The 18,891-nt window shown below is 39.7% G+C and overlaps 1 protein-coding gene and 1 pseudogene across 5 annotated transcripts in view; one reads left to right on the top strand and one right to left on the bottom strand.

Annotated features, from left to right (window-relative positions):
* The window catches only part of TMEM117 (transmembrane protein 117), a 570,487-nt gene that overhangs the window by 391,139 nt on the left and 160,457 nt on the right, over window positions 1-18,891 (bottom strand). The window lies entirely within an intron of this gene.
* Window positions 10,789-12,335, top strand: LOC102143242 (zinc finger protein 75D pseudogene; annotated as a pseudogene).

Below are 18,891 nucleotides of genomic sequence, written 5' to 3'. Positions count from 1 at the left end.
TATGTATTGTAGCCTCTATTCTGTCTTTAGCATTTTCTCCAAATGAAGTGTAGATTGTGAGCTGAGTTCTGGCTGCTAGCTATTTTTGGCAAACTGTTGACTCCTTAAAATATTTATAAAATACCCTATCAAGAACTAAAGACTGTTTACAGAATCGCTGAAATTTACATAAAAACTCCCTAGCCCCTAGGTTTAAATCAGCATTCATAGCCTTAGTGCATGCCCAAAGTTTTCAACATATTTGTTTAGATACTTGCAAAAAACTTTAGGGTTGAAAGGTACAAATGATAATGTTAGGGCAGTCTCTTAAATTTGCAGATCAGAGTAAATGATGTCTCAGGGACACAAAAGTAGATGACAGCAACAATAGATGAGAAGTCAGGAATCATAGCTCAAACTGAGTTCTTGAACTATGCCATGCTGCCACTTAATAAATTCTTCACAGTTGGTCTTTGACCAAGAGAATACATCGAAGGTGGATACTAAGAGGCATAACCACTGCCCCATGTAGTACTTTTACAATGTTGACCCTTGTCAGATAGGGCTCCATATAATAAAAAAGACATAAGATAACTGTGAGGGAATAATGATCCACTGATAACAGTATCTGGATACTGCTAACACAGCCCATATTATTTTCATTGGAAGAGTTATTTCTTTTATCAAAGATATCATAGACCTGATCACTGAATTTGACCAAAAAACCTGGAATTCTTTAATCCTGTTTTTTTCTGAATTTTAAATTTACTTTTAATATGCACAGTTAATTATTAGAAATTGCTAAGAAAACAGCATTACTGACTAAACCATTCCCTATGCAACACAGAGGTAGTGGGAGGAAGAATGTCAATTTGCTAAGTATTTTTACCAACCAGATTATTTTACAAAGTATCAACAATCAGACTTTTCATTATGTTTAAAAGAGCTTTTTTCTCAAATTGGGGAACATCATATGTGGAAAGAAGAAAAATCAAAGAAGTTTAGGGGGATTCATTACTCACATTCATAGAGCCTTTATTAGAATGCTTCCAAAACTTTCTAGAGACAGAATTCCATCTTTTGATAATTAAGAATAAAAAGGAAGGACTTCCACATATCTAAGTAATATTAAAGGCACCACCTGTGTAGTTTATAATCTATACATATTTACACTGATTAATGAACCTGCCAACTAGAATAAATGAAAATTAATCAGAAATTACATTTATGAAATAAACATTACATAAAACTTGAAATAATGAGCACATTAAATTTGTTTGCCTAAATGTCTTTAGCCAGAAGAGGAAGAAAGAGGAAGATGAGGAGGAAGAGGAAAAAGAGAAATGTATAGAGAAGAGAACCCCAGATTAGGAAGCTAAAGATCTGAGACCTGGTCCTAATTCCAGTACTTATTAATGGTGCAGGTTTGAATGAGCCAATACCCTCCTGAAGCCTCTGTTTCTCCCTCTGCCACTCTGTCAGGGCTGCTGTGAGTGAGTGTTTCTGGGAACTACCATGGGTCTCCTGGGGAGTGAGAATTGACCGTGTCTAGTCTTTTCAGGGAAGTGTGTGACCTGCTGTACAGGATTTGCCTGACATGGTCTTTGTCTCAGGGTTTTGTGTGCATTACATACTGGGAAAATGATGGTCTAGTCACACTAGATGAGCCTGCCCCAAAGATGCTGAAAAAGTAGCTGCCATTCATCATAAAACACCACCCCAAACAACATTCTTTCATACAAAAACACAATTAAACAAGCAAAAAACTCTATAGGCAATTTGAATACAAAAATCTCCTCCTTCCCTGACCTTGCCCAGAGCTGAGAACCACTGACTTAGGTGAAATCTACTTAGGGTTGAGTGCAGCTACAAGAGTAGAGTTAATTGGCCAGGCACAGTGGCTCATGCCTGTAATCCCAACACTTTGGTAGGCTGAGGCAGGCAGATCAAGACCATCCTGGCCAACATGGTGAAACCCCATCTCTACTGAAAATACAAAAATTAGCTAGGTGTGGGTTTGTGTGCCTGTAATCCCAGCTACTCGGGAGGCTGAGGCAGGAGAATCACTTTAACCCAGGAGGCGGAGGTTGCAGTGAGCTGAGATCATGCCACTGCACTCCAGACTGGCGAAAGAGCAAGACTCCATCTAAAAAAAAAAAAAAAACAGTAGACTTAATTAACAAGAGTACTTTCCGGATAAAATATTGATAAGGTCCTAGGAGTTGCTTAAGACATATTACGTGGTTTGAGGAATTCATAATAGCAGAAGTCTCCATTTATGTAACAACCAATGGAATAAACAGTGCAAAGAGTTAGTTTCATAATCTAAGAAATGTACCATTTTTATTAAAACAACTGTCTCTAAATTACTTTGGCCGTTTCTAATTAAAATTACTTTAAATATGTTTCATCTAATATAGTGTAGAGATTTTATGTTTTTATTGCATGCTTAGAACACTTGCAAATTCAGTAGGTCTAAAATGTAATTTTGACCTTTCCTTAAAGCATACATATCATTGTCAAATAATCTGAAAGAAAATCTGAAACATAAAAAAGGTGAAAAAAATAAATTTTTGAACGGAAGAGTCCTTTTTTCATTCTATCAGCAAAAATTCACTTTTGCCTTTTGTAACCATTTTGGAAATCTAGTTGACTAACCAGGGTTAGTACAATTCCCTACATTTTTATGTTTCTTATCTAATTTCAAGACAAAGGCAGAAAAAGGTTGTGTCTGGGCACAGCTGCCACACAGCATGAAATGAACCCCAGCAGAGTGGCGTAGTCACCAAGAGCAGCCAGCACATACCAAATTGGGAGTGATTAATGCATGATGTACCAACTAGATAGTCTAATTAAATAACAGTGGTTAATTACTAATTAGTATGTGACTTATGTAGATAGAAGTACTTAGACTTGTCAGATGTTAAAAAGAACATTGAAAAAATCAAAACTCTGCCATTTCAATGATCTATTTAAAAATGATGCATCAGAGGTTTTTTTTTTTGCTCTCATTTGCCTAGCCAAAACACATACTGAATAACCTGTTTTCTCTTTCAAAAACTGATGTCCTTATTCTACTTAAATAATAACATTACCTTTGATGTAATGAAGGACTATAAAGCCTAAAATGGTATAATATTTTGAAGTGGTGGGGAGGGTAACATAGTGTCTAATATTCATTTAAACACCACCATATTTGAAATATATCATTATTAATCAGTTGGATACCTTTCGTTCTTACTTCTTACATGCTTATCAAGTGCATACTTAGAAAGCCCTGGTTTCAACTAAAAAGTCCTCTAGTTAGCCAATCCAGTGACAAGCACTCAGAACACACAAATCTATTTTCTGAGTGATTCATGGTCCCTGGTCTTTGGGGTAAGAGGAGGGCCAGCAGAATTCGATCCTTGCTTTTAGAAATCATACAAGATTTCTTTCCACAACTGTGAGACTTGGTGGGTTTGGGTTTTTTCCTTTTTTGGCATCTACAGAAAAAAATACCATCTGTCTCATCACCAAAAAAAAAAAAAAAAAAAAAGGAAAGAAAGAAAAGGAAAAGCTTGATATGGCATAGTGATGCCAACCTTTACTTTCAATTATTTATCACCTAAAACACACATAAACACACACACACACACACACACACACACACACACACACACACACACAGAAAGCTTCATAAATAATGTTTCCTCCTTTTGTGAAAAGTGTAGGTGGAAATACTACATGTATCCTCCTAAATGAATGGCTTCACCCAGAGCATCAGATTGATGCTCATCTTTACTAAACATTATTTTTTCACAACCTCACCAAAAATCCAACTAATCATACCTTTCCCATCTCCTTGGTGATAGTGACACATTTGCCGCCTTGAAACAAAAACCCATAAACAAAAGATAACACTCGAAAATCCACAACACTTTTGCCTGAAAGGAGGCTTAAGGATGGAGGGACTATCCTATAATTTATCAATTTATATCTGTGGCCAGAATAACACTCATCAGAATCATCAAGGATATTCAATTAAAATGCACTTCTCTGAGTCCCCCCTAACACCTCACAGAATCTCTATTTTTGGCAGGCACCCAGGTGATACTGATGCAACCTAAATTATAAAGGTGGTTTGTGGGGCTCAGGGTACTCCACCAATACTTTGCATCATCCACAAACCTTCAGGCACTCTGTTCACCATTGACCTCTGCCTTCATCCCCATTAGCTCTTAAAGATGAAAGCAAACTGTGACTTTGTATTTCCACTAAAGAATAAAGGGAAATGTGGCAAGAAATCAGGGTGAAGAATTAACTGTCAAGTCATGTTTTGTTTCCTATCTAGTGTAAAACACTCATTGATTGAAATATAGACTTATGGAGTGAAAGCCCTAGAGAAAAAAAATTAAATAATCCCAAAACAATAATTAAGTTAGGAGGAAGAAAGCTGAAGTAAGAAAGAGGAAAGGGCAACCATTCCTAGGGCAGGTGGGACACAGGGAGAAAGGGAGACTCTGCTGTGGCCATGGGGATGGTCCCGTTTCCACCTGGGAGGTGAACTGAGTGAATTCCCAAAGTTAGGTCTGCAAGCAAACAGTGCTAAATTACCCTTGCTAGCTTGGAACCAGGACGAATGGCTTCACCAAGAGGCTGGGACTGGCTGGGTAACTGGCTGCCTTTAAGGAAAAGGGAAAGAAGCCAAATGTGCTACTGAACAGCACCAGGAGAAGCAGCAGTAGTGAGAGGTAGTGGACATAAAAACAAAGCAGCCAGGTAGGGTGCAGGGGAGGCAGAACCCTATGAACCCCACTCCAACAAAAACTGAAGGGAGTTGGGAGGAAGGGGTAGTGCTATCAATCCAGTCAATGGGGGTGACCCACAGATTTACAGTTTATTCCTGGGTATTTTGTTTTACTCTTGTTTTTGAAACACAGAGACGGCAACTCTGTAATATTTCCAAGCTAGTGGGGTGTTGTAATTAAGCCTGTTCCCACCAAAATAAAACTCTCTACATCAAAATTTTCTTAAATCCCATTATATCTAAATGAGTTGTATAGTCTTATTTGTTGTTTGGTAAATCCAATTGTATCTCAATGAGGTGTATAATATTTGTTTTTGTTATTGTTGCTTACTTTCATATAACAAACAAATCTGTCATATATATAATTAACAGACTGTTAGGGGTCAACTTGGGAAATTATTATACTTGTACTTATTTTATTGTTTCTATTAGGAGAATACATTCTGAATCCTGAATTCTGAAGAGTTAATTTATAAGCAAATTTTTGGATCAGTACATGTGGGTAATTGAGGACTTCCTGTAAAACTAAATTCTGGCAAGTTCTAGCTCCTATAGGTATCTTTGCTACAAATGTTTACCCACAGTGCCCTCTAGTGGTTTTAATTCTCATTTCAACATAAACAAAAAAAAAAATTGAGCAAAAGCTTTTTCATCTTATGAGATGAACATATGCATGTAAGTCTTAGAATCATATAATCCAAAAATTTTATGTCCAAAAAATGCCAAGAAATCTTATTTGAGTATATTATATATATAATCAAAAATTAATCACTGATCACCATGACATAAAAGAAATACATTCTTCATGGAATCGATAAATAAAAGCCTTTCTGGATTTTATTCTTTTTCAATTAAGAATATCAATATGGATACAATAATGACTGACTTCAGACTTCTTTCTAATTTAAATTTTCTTTTTCATTTTTTTTTAAGTCCAGCATCCCCTCTTTTAGATGATACACTGTTCTTGGACAGATCTTGTAGGTAGTACAAGTAATAATAGCCAAAAAAGAAAAAATTGTCTTATGGTAACTACATCATCTGTATCTCAAATCTCCGATTTATATATTACTACTGTAGCCAGCAATTTTTTTTTTCTGAACTGAGTTTGCTAAGGTTTTTCAGATGCCTCTCAACAAATAAAATCTCCTAAGTGAGGCCAATCATAGAAATTACAGCAGGCTTGTGCTGTTCTCAGGCTAGATGCAAGGTAGTGTGCCTTAAGCTTAATTAAATTATATTATTTTCACATACTTATCACAGCATTTCACAGAACATAGAAAAAAACACAGTACAACAAATAGAGGCTATAAGGAAAGATCACAGTAAGGAGAACAAAGAAAATGAAGGAAGAAAGAAAGAAAAGTGTCAACATAAAAGCACAACATCAAGGGGAAAAAAATAGCAGTAACCAAAAGATGGGAGATACCAGTGTTCATTTTCCTTGCTACATCTAGGTGATTAACCATATAGTACAAGAAAGTACACCACCTGTGGAATTGGGTAGTGTAATGTATCTTTTGATTATGCATAGATCTACTTATACTTACCAAATAATAGGAGGTTCGGAAGTTTGGAAAAAAACAATGCAGTGGTTTTCAAAGTGTTATCCCAGATTTAGGAGCATCAGCATCACCTGGGAACGTGTTAGAACTTCTCAGGCCATACCCCAGCTATTTCTACCTTGGGCTCATATCCTCCCTGGAAGCAGACACTTCGTGTTAGGTCATGAGAAACTCAGCTCCTCAGGCACCTGGCCTACAGTCATTGGCCTCATCTTTCAATCTCATCTTATCCCCTCATCCTAACCCCAAGGCCTCATCAGGTCTGCTGAGGGAGCATGTCCATACCACCCTTAGTGACAAAGGGAAAATGCTTCTGTTATTCTCTGCACCACAGTGGGGTGACTGGAACTCTGTAAGGTTGCCATGGCCCCTCTACCTGCCATAGCCTATCTACCTAAAGCCAGTTCAGTTCTATTGTTTTTGTGCTGTGGGGGACAGGGACTTCTGAATATGGCTTCCCACTGCCCTGGCTTCACCATGTAAAGGACACAAGTCTTTCCTTCTCTACTCCACAGCTGTATCTGTGCTCTCTATTGTTCTCCTATGCCTCTCCCTTGAAAGTTTGTTGGGTTTCAAATCCTTTTTCAACTTCCAGTTTCTGGTCCAGCATGTCAGGAGCTTGGAAGTTGCCACTCCATCCTAACAGCAAGCAAAAAGCTGAGTGATCTGAAAAAGCAACAACTCTTCTTAGATCTGTCAGTGAAGTGAAGTCACAGGGCAAACCCTACACCAAACATTGGAGAGACAGACAGGCAAATACAGAGAATCACAACTTACCAAAGGAGGAATTCATGAGCAGAAACCACTTCAGGAACCAATGCTGAGGTACAGAAATCTGAGCTGCAACTGATAAGCTGATGGAGGTTTGGTGTGGACAAGTCTGAGAGCTAAAAACTCCAGGGAACCCAGCCACGGAGGACCCTCACACTTCTGTGAGTCTTACCTCCAGGTCCTCACAGTGACTATCAGAGAAAAATCCCCCTGTGCTTTCAGCAGTGGGGAGGGAAGAGGAACCATCTGAAATATGAAAGAAAGGATATTCTGTTCTTTGCAAGGCCTGCCCACCAGAGCCTAACCTCCTGGAATTTTATCAGAGCCTAACCTACCTGGGGGAAGGGAAATACCTAACTCCAGACCACTCTAGTCATCATATCCAGCCTAAGTTGGGGAAAAACTGTGAAGCACTGGTGAAGTTCAGAGCCCAGGGCCATAGGCTCATTAAAAGTCTGAGACCTAGACTGGGTGCAGTGACTCACACCTGTAATCCCAGCACTTTGGGAGGCTGCAGGTTGATCACTTGACCTCAGGAGTTCGAGATCAACCTGAGCAGCATGGCGAAACCCCATCCTTCCAAAAAATACAAACATTAATTAGGGTGTGGTGGTATACGCCTGTAGTCCTAGCTACTTCGGAGGCTGGGGTGGAAGGATCACTTAAGGCTGGAAGGTTAAGGCAGCGGCAGCAAGCCCTGTTCACGCCACTACTGGACATGAGCCTGGGTGACAAAGTGAGACCCTGTCCAAAAAAAAAAAAAACAAAAAAAAAAACACGCAAGCAAGAAAGAAAGAGAAAAAAGAAAAAAAGTGTGACAATCAGAGGACTACAAAAGACTTCCCCTCCCCCCACACCCTACTAATGCACCACTGAAGGCCTATTTACTGCACTTCTTTATATCCAGTACATCACGTCCTCCTTTCAACAAGAAATTACAAGGAAAACAATTATAAAACAAAAACCCCAGTTTGAAAAAAACTGAACTGGTATCAGAACCAGAGTCCCATATGCCAGGAAAGTTGGAATTGTTAGACCAGGAATGTTTAAAAACTATCATTAATATGCTAAGGGCTTTTATCAAAAAAAAAAAAAACTTGCAAGAACAGATGGATAACATAAGCAGAAAGATGAAATTCTAAGAAAGGATTTTTTTAAATGTTACAGATCAAAACAAGTGGATCAGAAATGAAGAATGCCTTTGATGAGCTCATTCATAGATTGGACATGACTGAGGAAAAAATATTAAAACTTTTTTTTTTGAGAATATGTCAATAGAAATCTCCAAAACTAAAAAACAAAGAGAAAAAACAGAAAATAAAAAGGAATATATAAGAACCATGGGTTAACCAGGAAAGGTATAACTATGTGTAATGGGAATATCAGAAAAAGAAGTAACAGGAAAAAAAAAAAAAGAAACAATATTTGAAGCAACAATGACTGAGAATTTTTCCAAATTAATGTTAGACAACAAACCACAGCTCCACGATGCTCACAGAACACCAGGCAGAACAAGTACCAAAAAAAGCACATAACACCTGGGCATATTGTATTCAAACTGCAGAAAATCAAAGGAAAAAAAATCTTAAAAGAAAACCAGAGGGAAAAAACCACCTTAAATATAAAGGAAAAAAGATAAGAAATACATCCAACTTCACCTCAGAAATCACGCAATAAAAAGGGACTGGGGTGAAATACAGTGCTCCCCCTTATCCATGGTTTTGCTTTCTAAGATTTCAGTTGCTCTCTGTCAACAGTGGTCTGAAAATATTAAATGAAAAATTCTACATATAAATAATTCATAACTTTTAAACCATGCACCATTCTAAGTAGTGTGAAGAAATCTCACACCATCCCATTCCATTCCTCCTGGGAAGTGAATCATCTCTTTGTCCAGTGTATATATGTTTATATGCTATAAATGTATATAGTCACTTAATAGCCTTCTCACTTATCAGAGAACAGACAACAAAACAAAGTTTGGTATAACACCATAAGATATTTTGAGAGAGAAACTATATTTACATAACTTTTATTACAGTATATTATCATAATTATTCTATTTCATTAATATTGTTAATATCTCACTATGCCTAACTTATAAAATAAACTTGGTCATACATATGTATGTATGTATAGTAAAGAATACAGTTGTATTAGTCTATTTTCACGCTGCTGATAAAGGCATACTCAAGACTGGGATGAAAAAGAGGTTTAATTAAATTACAGTTCCACATGGCTGGGGAGGCCTCACGATCATGACGGAACGCAAGGAGAAGCAAGTCACGTCTTACATGGATGGGAGCAGGCAAAGACAGAGAGCTTGTGCAGGAGACCTCCTTTTTATCAAACCATCAGATCTCATGAGACTCATTCACTATCACAAGAGCAGCAACAGAAAGACCTCCACGTATGATTCAATTATCTCCACTTGGGTTGTTCCCACTACACATGAGAATTGTGGGAGTTACAATTCAAGATGAGATTTGGGTGGGACACAGCCAAACCATAACAATAGTATATACAGGGCTTATACTATCCTCAGTTTCAAGCATCCACTAGAAGTCTCAGAATGTATCCCCTACAGATAGGAGGGACTACCGTAATAAAGAGTTGAGAGAAAGGAACTCATTTTTTTCTAGAAGAAAAACCTAGAATTCTGTACCCTCTGAAATTATTCTTCAAAACTGAAAGAAAAATAAAGACTTTCTTAGACAAGAAAAAAATGAGAAAATTTGTTACTAGTAGATGTATCTTGCAGGAAATGTTAGAACAAAGTTATTCAGAGACAAGGGAAATGATATAGGTCAAAATTTCCAATCTTCATGAAGGAGAGCATTGTGAAGGAACAAATGAAGTTAAAATGAAGACTTTTGTTTCTATTATTCTTAATTGCTCTGACAATTTGTTCAAAATAATAAGAGCAAAAATGTATCTGATTATGTATTCTCATGTGTATATGCTTAGGTATAGTTTTCTATAAGTAAAATGAATGATAGCAATTATACAAGGGATGAGAGGGAGGAATTAGGAACATCTTATTATAAGGTACATGCACTACCCATCAAGTGGTACAGGGTTATTGGAAAGAGGACTTAGATTACTTATAAATGTACATTGTAAACTCTAGGACAAACACCTAAGAAGTAAGAAAACAAGTGTGGTGATATTCTAAGGAGAGAATATAAAATCATATAAAATATTCAATTTAAACCACAAAAGGCAGCAAAAGTTTGGAACACAGAAATGGAAGCAAAGAACAAGGGGCAATAAAGAGAAAATAGATGTTGACCGAGGAATAGTGAGTCTGGGTAAGGTCTCCAGGAGGTGGAGGGCTAGAATGGGAAAACTGATCTTCCAGAGCCCCTTCCAAGGCTCCCAGAATCTTGGCGCTTCACTTGCCAGGCATAGTGTGCTTTCCTGACACTGCTTCCCCATGTGGTGCAGGAACAGAGAGCTTCAATACCCAGAGCAGCAGGGAGACATGGCAACAGAGGGTAGTCAAGCAGAGGAAGAGGAAAGTGGCCTCCAGGGAAGCCAGAGCTGACTGAAGTGCTCCTAGGAACATCTATTCAATAATTCATTATTGTACCAAACCTGACGCACTCTCATTTGTCAGAGGTGGCCCCAGGTGGGTGTCAGTGTCACACATAGGGGGTAAAACTGTTCCTAGAGCAAACGATGATGAGAGAGCTGAAGGCAAATGCATACTTGAAGCCCCAGATGGGGACTATGTGGGAGACTAATGGGCCTGTGAAAGAGAACTCCAGTCCCAGTAAGAAATACATCACATAAATAGGGTATCTCAGCCTGAGGGCGCTCACAGGCACTTCCAGACCTTCTGATACGATGAAGCAACTGGACCACCGGAGGCTGTCAGCCTACTTCAGAAATTATGCCATCAGTAATTGAGGCCAGAGATCCACTCAAAAGAGCAGATCTTGGAAATACTGATGTTAGAGCAGTCCCTGACCATTTTGCACAAGGATACCCAGAACTGGATGCAGAAGCATCATCCGTAGAATGTCAAAACAGGCTCTGGTCCTGGTGAAATGCTTGCAGAGAGAACCTGGTCAAACAAAGAATAAGGTCACAGCCCATGAGCTGGGAAAGAAGGCAGTGCTCCTGGGAGGAACAGCAGTGGCCCCAGGCTTCAAGTGTAAACCAGTGGAGCCCCAACCAAAGGGTGTGTTCCAGAAAGAATGTTGGAATACATACCGGGTACTCCAAGAACAGCTGGGCTGGAATACACACAAAGAAACACAGCCTGTATATGAAAGAGTTGTGTATGCGCAACAGGTTTTAGCCTGTTCTGAGCAGAAAAGGACCAAAGACTGGAAGGTGGCACCTGAGCGCATCCTACCTGAGTCCCAGAGTTTCTGACATTTGAAGAAGTGGCTGTGTATTTTTCTGAGGAAGAATGGCAATTATTGCATCCTCCTGAGAAGACTCTACAATGTTGTAATGCAGAGTATCTATGAAACTGTCATCTCTCTAGGATTAAAGCTAAAATATGACACTGGAAATGATCATCCTGTATGTTTCTGCACCAGAAATACAAATGTTAGGATGCAAAGTATCAAAAAAGACCAGAATGAAATTGCCCAGAAAACAACAGGCAGGGAAAATCATGGTGATACACACAAGGTACAGAAACAGTATGGAGCTTTTCCAAGGAAGTAAAGAAACTTGCCACTTGTAAACAAGAGCTTCCAAAACTTATGTATCTTCATGGGAAACATCACACAGGAGAGAAATCTTTTAAATCTCAGGAATGTGGGAAAAGCTTCAGTTAGCTCTGATCTTATTAAGTTCCAGAGAATTCACACTCAACAAAAAACCTGTAAATGTCAACAATGTGACACGAGGTTTAGATGGAGTTCAGATCTTAGTAAGTGCTACATGACATATCAAGGAGTAAAACCATATAGATGCTCATGGTGTGGGAAAAGCTTTAGTCATGATACAAATCTATACATCCAAGTAATTCACATGGGAGAGAAGTTCTTTAAATGTCATGAATGTGGAAAAAGATTTATTCAGAACTTCCACCTTATCAAACACCAGAGAACCCACACACATGAACTGCCTTATACTTGTATCATATGCAGAAGAAACTTTAGTAGGTGGTTGAGCCTTCTTAGACATGGGAAAAGCCACAGAAGAAGGACGGCATGTCCAGTGTCTCTAAACTGAGGATTTACCACATAGAGCTTCACCTTAGAAGTGATGAAAGGATACAAAATTATGAGGCATTCGATGACAGCAATCTGTCACCAATAGAACATTTGGGAGGGGTAGATCTTACGCTTCACAAAAAGGAATCTAAGTTGTCTTATTCAGCATTGCATTTTCAGTGCCTAGCACAAGTCTTAAACATAATGAGTATTTTATAAACAAAAAAATGAAAGTATACCTCTGAGATATCTTTACCTATCTATCTACATGTATGTATCTGGTTATTCAAAGCTTCCCCACCCCCAGTCATCTAAATTCTTCCAGTATCAGGTGTTTGACAGATAACAGTCAAGACTTATTCTTCATTCTTTGTGAGGACAGATGAAAAGTAAGAGTACTTGGACCCTCTCAAGGGAGCTCACAGAGAATTACTAAGTTAGAGACAGTATTAATAGCTATCATTCAATCTGGAAAGCAGTCTTGGTCCTCATCCAGGTATCTGTTTCTTTGTAGGAAGCACAGATAAGTGGTGAATGATCTTTTTCTAACTTTCATTATGTGGACTGGATGGAGGTTTTCAAACTGGTGCCATACTGCTGCAGGGCCTAAGGGGAGGCCTGTATTTATGGCTGATCAGCTACAATTCTATTAGTCCATTTTCATGCTGGTGATAAAGACATACCCAAGACTGGGCAATTTATATGGGAAAAAGGGTTTAGTGAACTTACAGTTCCACATGGCTGGGGAGGCCTCACAATCATGGCAGAAGGCAAGGTGGAGCAAGTCATGACTTACATGGATGGCAGCAGGCAAAAAGAGAGAGCTTATGCAGGGGAACTCCTCTTTACAAAACCATCAGATCTCATGAGACTTATTCACCATCACAAGAACAGCACCAGAAATACTAGCCCCCATGATTCAATTACCTCCCACTGGGTCCCTCCCACTACACATGGGAATTGTGGAAGATACAATTCAAGATGAGATTTGGGTGGGGACACAGCCAAACCATATCAATACTATTTAGAGGGCTTAGTATTATCCTCAGTTTCAGGCATCCACTAGAAGTCTTAAAATGTATCCCCTATGGATAGGAGGGACTATTGTAATAAACGGTTGAGAGAAAGAAACTCACTTTTTTTCTTTAAAAAAGCTAGAATTCTGTGTCTTGTAAAGTTATTTTTCAAAAGTGAAAGAGAAATAAAGACTTTCTTAGACAAGAAAAAAAAAGAGGAAATTTTTTGCCAGTAGACCTATCTTGCAAGAAATGTTAGAAAAAAGTTTTTCAGAGACAAAGGAAATGATATAGGGTCAGAAACTCTGGTCTGAAAACTTCTTTTTCTTATTCTTAATCGGACAATCTGTTCAAAATAAGAGCACAAACATATTTGATTATGTATGCTCATGTGTACATGCTTAGGTGTAGTTTTGTATAAGTAAAACAAATTATAGCAATTATACAAGGGATGAGAGGGAGGAATTAGGAATATCTTGTTATCATAAGGTACATGCACTACCCATCAAGTGGTATAGTGTTATTTGAAAGGGGACTTGTATTACTTGTAAATGTATACTGCAAACTCGAGGACAAACATCTAAAAAGTAAGAAAACAAGTGTGTTTCTAAACTGAGGAAAGTTACCATGTAAAGCTTGACCTCAGAAGTGATGAAAGAATACAAAATTATGAGGCTTCTAATAATAGAAATCTGTCATCAATAGAACATTTGGGAGGGGTACATCTTACACTTCACGAAAAGGAATCTAAGCTCTTATTCAGCACGGCATCTTCAGTGCCTAGCACAAGACTTATATATAATGAGTATTTTAAAAACAAAAAAATGAAAGTATACCTATGAGATATCTTTACCTATGTATCTATATGTATCTGGTTATTCAAAGCTTCCCCACCACCAGCCATCTCAATTCTTCCGGTATCATGTGCTCGACAGATATATAATGGTCAATACTTAGTTTCATTATTGATTCTTTGTGAGGAGAGATGGAAAATAAGAGTACTTGGGCCCCTCTCAAGGGAGCTCACAGAGAATTACTAAGTTAGAGAGAGTATTAATAAAATCTGCATGAAAAACCAAGCCCAGGCCTCAGGGAACTTGACTCTGTAACTGCAAGAGAGGATTCAATGTTTGCCCTGGGAGAAGTGCTCCATTCTATTTGCTTCTCTCATAAGTACCCACTACCACAATGTCTTCTGTCAAGGAATTGCAAGTAGCAAGGGAATGTCTGAATGCAAGGACAGACCTAGGTACCTTGCAAGCACTTCATATCTCTCTGCTTGCTGACTCTGTCTACATAGACATATAAAATGACATGAAGAGGGAGGCAGTCTTGGTCCTCATCTAGGTATCTGTTTCTTTGTAGAAAGCACAGATAAGTGGTGAATGTTCTTTTTCTGATTTTCGTTATGTGAACTGGATGGAGGCTTTCAAACTAGTGCCATACTGCTGCAGGGCCTAAAGGGAGGTCCATCTTTATAGCTGATCAGCTACAACCCTATGTATTAGGCCATTTTCATGCTGCTAATAAAGACATACTCGAGACTGGGTAATTTATACAGGAAAAAAAGGTTTAATGGACTTACAGTTACACGTAATTGGGGATGCCTCATAATCATGGCAGAAGGTAAGGAGAAGAAAGCCCAGTATTACACGGAGGGCAGCAGGCAAAAAGAGAAAGCTTGTACAGGGTAAACTCCCCCTTATAGAATCATCAAATCTTGTGAGATTTATTCACTATCACAAGAATAGCATGGTAAAGACCCGCCCCCATGATTCGATTACCTTCCACCGGGTCTCTCCTGTAACATGTGGGCATTGTGGGGGTTACAATTCGAAACGAGATTTAGGTGGGGACACAGCCAAACTATATCACCTATATCACCTTCTACGTCTGAATACTCTTCAAGAAGGCCTGGAGATTTTGCAAAACTTATTTACTGAGAATGGCAAGGACAGCGCTGTGACCTCTTAGCCTTGGTGCACAGCTAATGCCAGGAGGGAACATCCTGAAGTGTCAGAGCAAAATAAGGCATGTGGCTTAGAGTGATGACCCCAGTCAAAGCAAGGCTGGATGGAGATTGTTTTCTAATATTGTTGGTTTTCTTCTTGTCCCTATTGGTCAAAGTGACTATCTCTTATGAAAAGATAATATGATGTCAAAGGAAGTTGGAAGATACGGATTTACGTCAGATCCTGGTTTATAATGTTGGCCAAGGCTTCTATATATTTAGTATTTCATAAAATTGTACTTTTAAACGAAAATGACGTTTCATGTTAACTTTAGACATTAAACAAAACTTTGTTACCAAAGCACCCAGAAATGGCCAATGTTCACTTATTTGAAACAGAAGTCTTCAGGTATTTTTTCTACCAATAATCCGTTCTAATCTTGTTTTCAAATTTGTAAAATAAGCATAATAATTCCTACTTCCTAGGGCTACTGTGAGGATTAAATGCACACATGTGAGCATGCCTGACAATGACTGGCTACAGTAGACGTTTCCTAAACATTTGGAACTTTCTTCATTCTTCTTTCAGTTAGTTATTAGAAAATAAACTTTGTCTACTTGTCCAGCTTTTAAGCATCCTTCATTAATGAGTTTTCCCACATTTCTAGCTGGTATTTAGGCCCACTAATAATGGTCGGAATGCTAGCCTTCAGCATATTTCTTTCTAGAGGTGCTCCTCTCTAATCGGCCTGAAACAATACACTGATGTCGCAGCTTAGCTAGGTATACTGCTCATGGTATATTGCATAAAACCAAAATATACTAGAAACCCCCAACTTGAGATTCCTGTAATGGAGGGGAGGTAATGGCTAGGGGTGGAATTTTTGTAGACAATATTTATGCTATTAGGTGCATCCTCAAGCCAATAAAATGGAAATGAAAAAGGAAAGAGGTGATTGTATAAAGTGGTCACTAAAAAGAATGAAAGTGCTAAGCCAAGAGGAGGAAGCTATCTTGGAGGAAAGGATCTAATTATATTCCCAAAGGCTGGAGACTATGACTGCCCCACCATCCTCCCTACAATGACCTGAGATTATGCCCTTGACACTAAAAGGGGAAATTCCACTTCCTGCAGAGGGCTCCATTCTCTTTGTGTGAATCCATGTTTGCTGGCATCCTGGGTAGCTGCTAGCATACTACCATTCCAAAGAAGTTATTCATGTAGCTTTTAGAAAGAAGGGAAGTTAACTCAAAAATTCAAGGATGTACTGGATCAATGGACCCAGCAGTTATTGCTGCTCATGAGAATCAGCAAAGTCCCCAAAAACAAGTCAGCAAAAGAGCACTCCATTTTCCCAAAGCTGCTCACCCCTGTTATACTCTCTGTTAGCTTCAAAGCTTATCATGCAGGTCCATCTACACTGACATCATTAGCAGCAGGGTTCGAGAGCAGGAAACATGGTTCTATTTGAGAGATCAATTATTTATGGCAGGTGGCAAGAAATTAGATGTGAAAGAAATTAGACCTTTAGATGTGTCTGAGCAGAAACAGAGAATTGAGATTTGTTATTCCAAGTTCAGATACTCCACCATCATTTGAATACAAGGGCTCTGGGAAAAAGCATATTCTGATCCCCAAGGTTGTAGAAGAAGATCAGTTGCCAGGGCTTCTGACTGACTCATTAGTGCCTAGTCTGCCCTTTCAGCCCTCTGACACAGTCTCCCAGGGCCACATTCCCTGTACATCCTGACTACTTGTGTCATTTCCTTGCCATCTTAGAAAGAGAAAAACCATACGTCCATGGAGACATGGGCAGTAAGGAAAGAAATGGCAAAATGAGATAAAGGAGAAAGATGGCATTGTACTATATATCTGCCCACCACCTCCTCAGCACACGGCTAAGAGACATAAACTCCATTGCCTTTCTGAGGACACAAGAGAAAGACAGCATACAAAAGCTCAGGAACTAGAGAAATTGGCAGATTTTCATGCATGGGACAGACTGAAGAGGCGGAATGCTCCAACTCCAGATCCCACAGGCAGAAATGGAACTGAAGACCTGAACCAAGTGTAAGGGGATGTGGGTGCATATTTCAGTCTCCCAGAGAAGACGGGCTGAGCGGAGAAAGCCAAGAAAGGGTCTTTGAGAGCAGAGGACAGCAGGCTGTTTCACTTGTGTGCATTTGTGAGGACTGAGATTGGAAGTCAGGAATTCAGGGAGCAGAATGCCACTGTTTGAGGTGGCTGAGGCACAAGAGCATGTGAGTGGGTCAAGCCTACCCTGTGCTAGACTCAGGTCTCCACCTTTTCTCTCCCAGCAGACAATGACATGGCAACTCCCCATGGGCCTTTTAAAGTTTCTTCTAGCATCTCAAGAAACCTCTTCCTCCTTCATTGCCTTGTTCCCTCTGCCACAAGCCAATCCTGCTCCTGCTATTTCCATTTTCCCAGGGCAGGAGAGGAGGAGGGGCCCAGAGGCAGGGCCTAGTGAGTGTTACTGTGTTCCACTGTTCCCAGAAGAATGGGCATGATAACTGAGAATGGCAGGCAGCGTTGGGGAGAAAAGAATAAACAAAAAGGAATGATGGCCTAGTCTTTCGTCAAGTAAGTTAAAGGCCCTCCTTGCTACCTCCTCTTTATTCCTTGAAAAACAGTAAATGGCAGGTAGGTGGGCATGGCGATGACCATGTTGGGGAGGAAGCTGTTTCTCATTTAAAGGAGGGAGCCACCTACAAAGTCCTTTCCCTGGCTTAACAGCGAAGCCCTCCCATTCTCATTCTTGTCTTCTTTGCCTTCCTCTTCTCCGTCCATGCTACCCGCTCCTTCCTACCACTGTGGGTTCAGACAAGGGACACTGGGGTAGAAGGAAGAAGGGACAGGGAGCCAGGGAAACTCTCAAGGATCAACAATTATGAGATATGAGGGGAGAAGTCAGGAGCCATGTTTGAGAGCAGTAGAAGGACAACGTCACCCTTAGATCTGGAGAATCCAGGGAAAAGACAGTGGGAAGGAGGCCAGGTCAGCTTTGGGAAGCAGTTCTGCTCCAGGGCTGGGAGTTAGGGATGAAGTAGGAAGAGCCAGGCAATGCCTAGAAAGATTTCACTTGTCCCTCCTCAAGCTCTGGGTATCTCAGGGTGAGACCCGGGATGACAAAAAGGAACTAACCCCAACCCGAGAGCTGCAGCAGACACTTCAGAGGGACTCTGAGTTTGGTAGCAGAAGATCTCATCCCTAAAGGGGGTTGTCTCTTCCGGTTGTACCCGTGCATCTGCCCATCTCCAGGCCTCCATTAGGGAGGCCCTCAGCTTCCATAAAAGGGGTTATTCTAGTTTTATTTCTTCACCTTATGCCCATTCTGCTGTAAGTGACAAGAGGGTAAAGATCTTATTTTGGTGGCATTCTCTATGTTGAAGCCTGGTGTAGGTGTTCTCTTGGCTGTCTCCTATAAGGCCAGGAATCCCTTCTTAGGATGGTCTGGGCTTTTTGTTGTTGTTCCTCTTGGAGGGTTCCAACCCTATTCTCTCAGGATATCTCCTCATCAGAGGTTTCACTCCTGAATTCTTTAAGAAAGAGCTGGCCTGTTAACAGGGGGTGCCATGTCCTCCAGAAGCACTTCCTGTCCCTGTATACAGTCTGATTGGG

This window comes from Macaca fascicularis, chromosome 11, assembly GCF_037993035.2.
Source record: "Macaca fascicularis isolate 582-1 chromosome 11, T2T-MFA8v1.1".
Lineage (NCBI taxonomy): Eukaryota > Metazoa > Chordata > Mammalia > Primates > Cercopithecidae > Macaca > Macaca fascicularis.
The sequence above is the reverse complement of the archived record's forward strand: the minus strand, read 5'-3'. Positions and strand labels throughout refer to the sequence as shown.